The following is a 6,734-nucleotide window of genomic DNA, read 5'->3' on the forward strand; positions in this document are numbered from 1 at the left end:
TGTTTGGATATAAAGCTGGCAACCCAAAGGGGACAATACCCTCAGAGGCTCCCAAGCTTTTACTACTGGACTCACAATGGGAGAGGCATAGAACAATGGCCATTTATTTATACCCAAAGGACTTAAAAACAGCATACTTCAGAGAGACATCCATAATATTTATAGCAGCACAATTCACAATAGCTAAATTATGGAACCAACCTAGATGCCCTTTAGTAGATGAATGGATAGGGAAACTTTGATATATATGCACAATAGAACATTACTCAGCATTAAAAGAGAATAAAATCACGGCATTTGCAGGTAAATGGATGAAGTTGGAGAATATAATGCTAAGTGAAGCAAGCCAATCCCCCCAAAACAAAGGCCGAATGTTTTCTGGGTTTAAATCAAGGAGTGGGTTTAAACCAAATGGTGTTTCCATTCTGAGTTTTCCAAAGAATCTCTATACTGCTTTCCAGATAGGCTGCACCAATTTGCAGTCCCACCAGCAATATATAAGTGTGCCTTTTTCCCCACATCTTTGCCAACACTTATTGTTTGTATTCTTGATAGTTGCCATTCTGACTGGAATGTGATGAAATCTTAGTTTTGATTTACATTTCTCTAATTGCTAGAGATGTTCACATTTTTTCATATGTTTGTTGATTGATTGTATATCCTTTTCCAAGAAGTGTTCAGTTCCTTGGCCCATTTATTGATCGGGTTATTTGCTTTTTGGTGTTAAGGTTTCTGAGTGCTTTATATATCCTAGAGATTAGTGCTCTATCTAATGTGCTGTATAAAGATCTGCTCCCATTCTGTAGGCTCTCTATTCACCTCACTGATTGTTTCTGTTGCTGAGAAGAAGCTTTTTAGTTTGAATCCATCCCATTTATTTATACTTGGTTTTAATTCTTGCATTACTGAAGTTTTATTAAGAAAGTTGGAGCCTAATCCAACATGATGGAGATTTGGGCCTACTTTTTCTTCCATTAGGTACAGGTCTCCGGTTTAATTCCTAGGTCCTTGATCCACTTTGAGTTGAGTTTTGTGCATGGTGAGAGAGGTTTAATTTCATTTTGTTACATGTGGATTTCCAGTTTTCCCAGCACCATTTGTTGAAGAGTATCTTTTCTCCAACATATATTTTTGGCGCCTTTGTCTAATATAAGACATTTGGTCTACAGGTCTATTTTGGTGCCAATGCCATGCTGGTTTGTTTACTATTTGCTCTGTAATATAGTTTTAGGCCTGGAATAGTAATGCCACCAGCTTCACTCTTCTGGCTAAGGATTTCTTTCGCTATTCTGGGTCTCTTATTTTTCCAGATGAATTTCATGATTGATTTTTCCATTTCTATAAGGAATGCCATTGGGATTTTGATTGAGATTGCAATGAATCTGTATAGTGCTTTTGGTAGTATGGTCATTTTGATAATATTAATTCTGCCTATCCAAGAACAAGGTAGATCTTTCCATCTTCTAAGGTCTTCTTTAATTTATTTTTAAAGCATGTTGTAGTTTTTATTGTAGAGGTCTTTCACCTCTTTCATTAAATTTATTCCTAAGTATTTTATCTTTTTTGAGGCTATTGTAAATGAGGTGGTTTTCTAGTTTCTCTTTCTGAGGATTTGTCACTGATGTGCAGAAATGCCTTTGATTTATGGGTGTTGATTTTATATCCAGCTACTTTGCTGAATTTATTTATTAGTTCTAGGAGATTTCTGGTGGAATGTTTTGGTTCTTCTAGTATAGAATCATATCATCTGCAAATAGTGATAATTTGAGTTCTCAAATTACTAATATCCATGATGAAAAAGAAAATATTATGACAGACACTACAGAAATACAGAAGGTAATTAGAAATTATTTTGAAAATTTCTGCTCCAATAAAATAGAAAATATTAAAGACATTGACAAATTTCTAGAGGCATATGATATGCCTAAACTAAATCAGGATGATATACACAATCTAAACAGATCAATTTCAAGCAAGGAAATAGAGGACACCATCAGAAGCCTACCCACCAAGAAAAGCCCAGGACCGGATGGATACACAACTGAGTTCTCCAGGCCTTTAAAGAAGAGCTATCGCCAATACTTCTCAACTATTTCATGAATTAGAAAAAGAGGCAGCACTTCTAAACTCATTCTATGAGGCCAATATCACCCTGACTCTAAAACCAAAGATACATCAAAGAAAGAAAACTTCAGACCAATTTCTCTAATGAATATAGATGCAAAAATTCTCAATAAAATTCTGGCAAGTCAATACAAAAACATATTAAAAAGATCATGCACCACAATCAAGTAGGTTATTCCCAGGGATGAAAAATTGGTTCAACTTACAGACATCAATAAATGTAATTCATCACATCAATAGACTCAAAGACAAAAATCATATGATAATCTCAATAGATGTAGAGAAAGCATTTGACAAAATATAGCATCCCTTCATGTTCAAAATGCTAGAAAAACTAGGAATATTAGGAACATACCTCAACATTGTAAAGGCTATTTATGCTAAGTCCCAGGCCAACATTATTTCTAAATGTAGAAAAATTGAAAACATTCCCTCTACAAACTGGAACAAGACAGGGATGCCCTCTTTCACCACTTCTATTTAACATAGTTCTTGAAACTAGCAAGAGCAACCAGACAGATGAAAGAAATTAAAGGGATACAGGTAGGAAAAGAAGAATTCATTTTGTATCTTTTTTGGTGGGAGGCATTAATTGACCTGGGGCAAAAAAAAAAAAACAAAAAACCTATTGACAATTTTTTTAAGTACAAGAACTCAATAATGGTTTATTTATAATGTGAATTTTGGAAGTGTCACATTTTCTTTGGCATTATCTAATGCATGTACCTTTTTTCTTTTTACCTACAATCATTTATTACTTTTTTTTCCTGAACCCCAGTTTCACTGATTCACCCTCCCTTTTAGCAATTTTAAAAAGTACCAAGGAAGCCAGGGGTGGTGGAGGCTGAGACAGGAGGATCAAGAATTCAAAACCAGCTTCAGCAAAATCGAGGCACTAAGCATCTCAGTGAGACCCTGTCTCTAATAAAACACAAAATTGGGCTGGGGATGTGGCTCAGTGGTTGAGTGCCCCTGAGTTCAATCCCTGGTACTAAAAAAAAAAAAAAACAAGGAAAAATGCTTGTTCATGTCTTGAATCTATCAAGATATTAATTAGTTCCTTCTTAGGTGTCTGCTATACATAAAGAAGGTTTTCATATATATATGAAATATTATATATATATATACATATATATATATATATATATAAAATTTTAACATGACAGTAAAGGATGTTTTGAAATATTATACATACATAAAATAGTTATAACTTGTTCCAATTAGGATCTCATTGTTGTGGTCCTTTTGACCATTTTTATGCCTATTGGGTAATTTCTTTTTCTTTTTTTAATCATCTAAAAAGTTATCACTAGTCATTATAGTGGTATAAATGTGATTTACCTCTTTTGAAATTACACCCTCAGAGAGACAAGCAGAAACTAGAACCCAGCACAGCCCAGATCTTTCCTTTTACTCATTTATTACTAAAGGAATCTGATAGTTTCACTTTTCTACATCACAAAAAAAGAGGCAAAAATAAAAATTATTTTTATTCTTAAAAGAGAATTGGGGTTGGGAGAAGAGATAGTAAAAGGAAGAAATCATGGAAAATGACCAAATATGCTCTGTATATATGTCAATATACAACAGTGAATTCTACTTGCATGTATACCTACAAAGCACCAATTTAAAAATACAATAAATAGAAGGAATATCGGTAGAATCGAAGAAGGGGATAGGGAAGGGAGGAGAGGAGGGAAAGAGGAAGCACTAGAGACTACAGTAAAGCAAATTATATTCCATGTATGTATGATTATCTCAAAATGAACCCACTATTATGTATAACTATAATGCACTAACAAAAAAAGATTAAAATTTTTACTTTTCATTTGTACATCTAATTTAATATTTTGTTTTATTGTCATGCCTAAACTAAATTTTCTTGTAAACACCTTTAAGATAATTTTAATAACTACAATGCACTAATAAAAGAAAAAGAAAGGTAATTTAAAAAAAATTCCTGGTCTTTTGGAGGTTTCTTTTTATTTCAGCCAGTCTTAGCTAGAAGGAAGATGTCTGAGAATTAACTCCTAAATTCATTTGAGTGTAAAAAGAAAAAGGAAAACAAGATAAAATTTCTTTAAAAAAAAAAACTTAAAATACTGACTATGCTTGTCTGGTTCATGGTCTTTATGGGTAATCTAGGAGTAACTAACTGCTCAAAGTAAATACATTAGATAAACATAATTGAGATATGTGATTGAATGGAGTCTTCATGTATAGTCTGAGAGTTATGTTAATAAAATGTGTTATTTCTAAGAAAGTTAAAAATTGAAACATTATTAGTTAAATGTAAACCCTAGTACTCATGGCTAATTTTAAAAAAAATTGTTTGTTTTTTTTAGATATACATGACATTAGAATGTATTTTGACATATTATCCATTTGTGGAGTACACCTTCCCATTCACTTATAGCTTTCTAAATCCCACAAAGAAAATATATTTGTGCCTTTTAATAAAATGTATTCTCTTCAGTTGTTGGTGTAGGGTAAAAATATTTCAAGATGGACTTCCTTCTGGGTCTTCATTAATAAACAATGTGACTAAGAGTTAAAATTCTAATTAACATATGTCTAAACATGGAAATTGTACAGATTGTTTCAGTGTAAATTTTTAAAAAATTAAAAACCAAAACCCCAAAAGCCAGTAGGCAAGAGGAAGAGAGGTGTAAAGTTGTAAGTATAAAAATGTTTTAAAGCTAAAAAAGAATTTTGTATGGTAAAATAAGATTTTTATCATAAAGTAGAAGTATTTTTTAAAAAGAGATACAGCAAAACTAAAGGTTTGAGTAGGTCACAGGTTTATGATAACTAGATAGTCCTGGGAGCTTACTTCATATCTGAGTGTTCCTGATATCTGGAGAAAACTCCAAAAATTGGTTGGGAGTTATAAGGGTTTAGATATGAGATGTTCCCTAAAAGCTCATGTGTGAGACAATTTAAGAAAGTTTAGAAGTGAGATAATTGGGTTATGAGAACCTGAACCTAATCAGTGAATTAACCCCATGATGAAGATTAACTAGGTGGTAACTGTAGACAAGGTGTGGCTGGATGAGGTGGGTCACTGGGGGCCCACTATTGAGTATATATTTTGTCCTTTATGAACAGAGTTCTCCCTCTATCTCTATCTCTATCTCTATCTCTATCTCTATCTCTATCTCTATCTATCTCTGTCTCTCCTTCCTGATCATCATGTCTGAGCTGCTTTCCCCAACCACACACTGCCACATCTCAGGCCCTGAGAATGGAGTCAGCCATCTATGGACAGAGACCTCTGAAACTGTGAACTCCAATGTAAACGTTTCCTCCTCCAATTGTTCTTGTCAGGTCACAGCAGTGGAAAAGCTGACTAAAACATGGGTCCAGACACTAAGCCTTCTCAACTAATGGATATTTCCTTTAAGGTTTTCACAAGAATGATGTGACTGCAGGAAAAAAAGGATAAAGGAGCAGGTTGCTTGGTTATCGGTCTTACCCCTGTCTGCTCCAGGTAACTCTCTGGGAAAGGCAACCATCTTGGGAGAGTGTCCCCACCCCCACCTTGGGACCCACTGGCTACCAGCAAAGCTGGACCAAACCAGTGCAAGCAAGAGGGATTCTGGAAGAGGAGATTCCCAAACCATCCTTAGAGAAGGCTTGGTAAAGGAGGAAGCTGGCTCCTGGCAGTTCCCTCTTATAGGCAAGTAAAGACTGATGGGACCTAGGGGCGCCCCATCTCTTTAATACAATTCTGATTCTTCCAGCATGCCCTGGGTTACCTTAGGAATAGTGGAAAGAAAACTGAGTTGTATTGAGGACTAGAGCCACACACTCTGTTGGGTACTGAAAAGGAAACTGTCCAGAAAAGAAAAAGAAAAAAGAAAGAAAGAAAAACAAAGAGGGACATCAGGAAAGGAACACTAAATCGTTGACCTGTGAAGTGGTTCAAAGGTTTTAAAGCACTCATTTCTATGAGTTCCTGTGTGCCCTATTCCCCTCTTAGGAGAAGTCTGTTAAGCAAACTAGGGGCATCTTTTTATTATTCTTCAATGGGATAAGAGGCAAACACAAACTCCTGGTCATGGAGAGGAGCTCATGGTGCTCCTCCATAAAACACCAACAGTCCCCCAAGACTGTCTCTGAGAATATCCTGACTCAAGTCCTGCTGAAGTTCTGGTCACAAGGACAAATGGGATGAGTTATTAGTGCTAAACCTGTAAAAGCTACCTTAAAACAAATTAACAGCTGTCCTAGAGTATAACCCTAAGTCCCCAGCTGAGATCAAACCTGTGCTTAACTAGCTTTTTAAGCAGTTTAATAAGACCTTGCAGGTCTCCCTATAATACTCCTGTCCTACCAATTAAGAAACCAGGGAGTCCCGGGGAGGCTCCAGAGGCTGAGAGGCCGGAGCATCGCAAATTCAAAAGGGCTGGAGATGTGGCTCAGTGGTTAAACGCCCTGACACCAAAACAAATAAATAAACAACATCAACCCACGCAAAAAGGGGTGGGGGGAGAAAAAAATCAACTAAAACCAATAACCTAAACAAAGATAGAAATACATAGATTTTTATTGAACTTATCAACAATAAACAAACTTGTACATGGTATTCGTGAGCTGTTCCTAATCCC

The sequence above is a fragment of the Urocitellus parryii genome, chromosome 5 (assembly GCF_045843805.1).
Source record: "Urocitellus parryii isolate mUroPar1 chromosome 5, mUroPar1.hap1, whole genome shotgun sequence".
Lineage (NCBI taxonomy): Eukaryota > Metazoa > Chordata > Mammalia > Rodentia > Sciuridae > Urocitellus > Urocitellus parryii.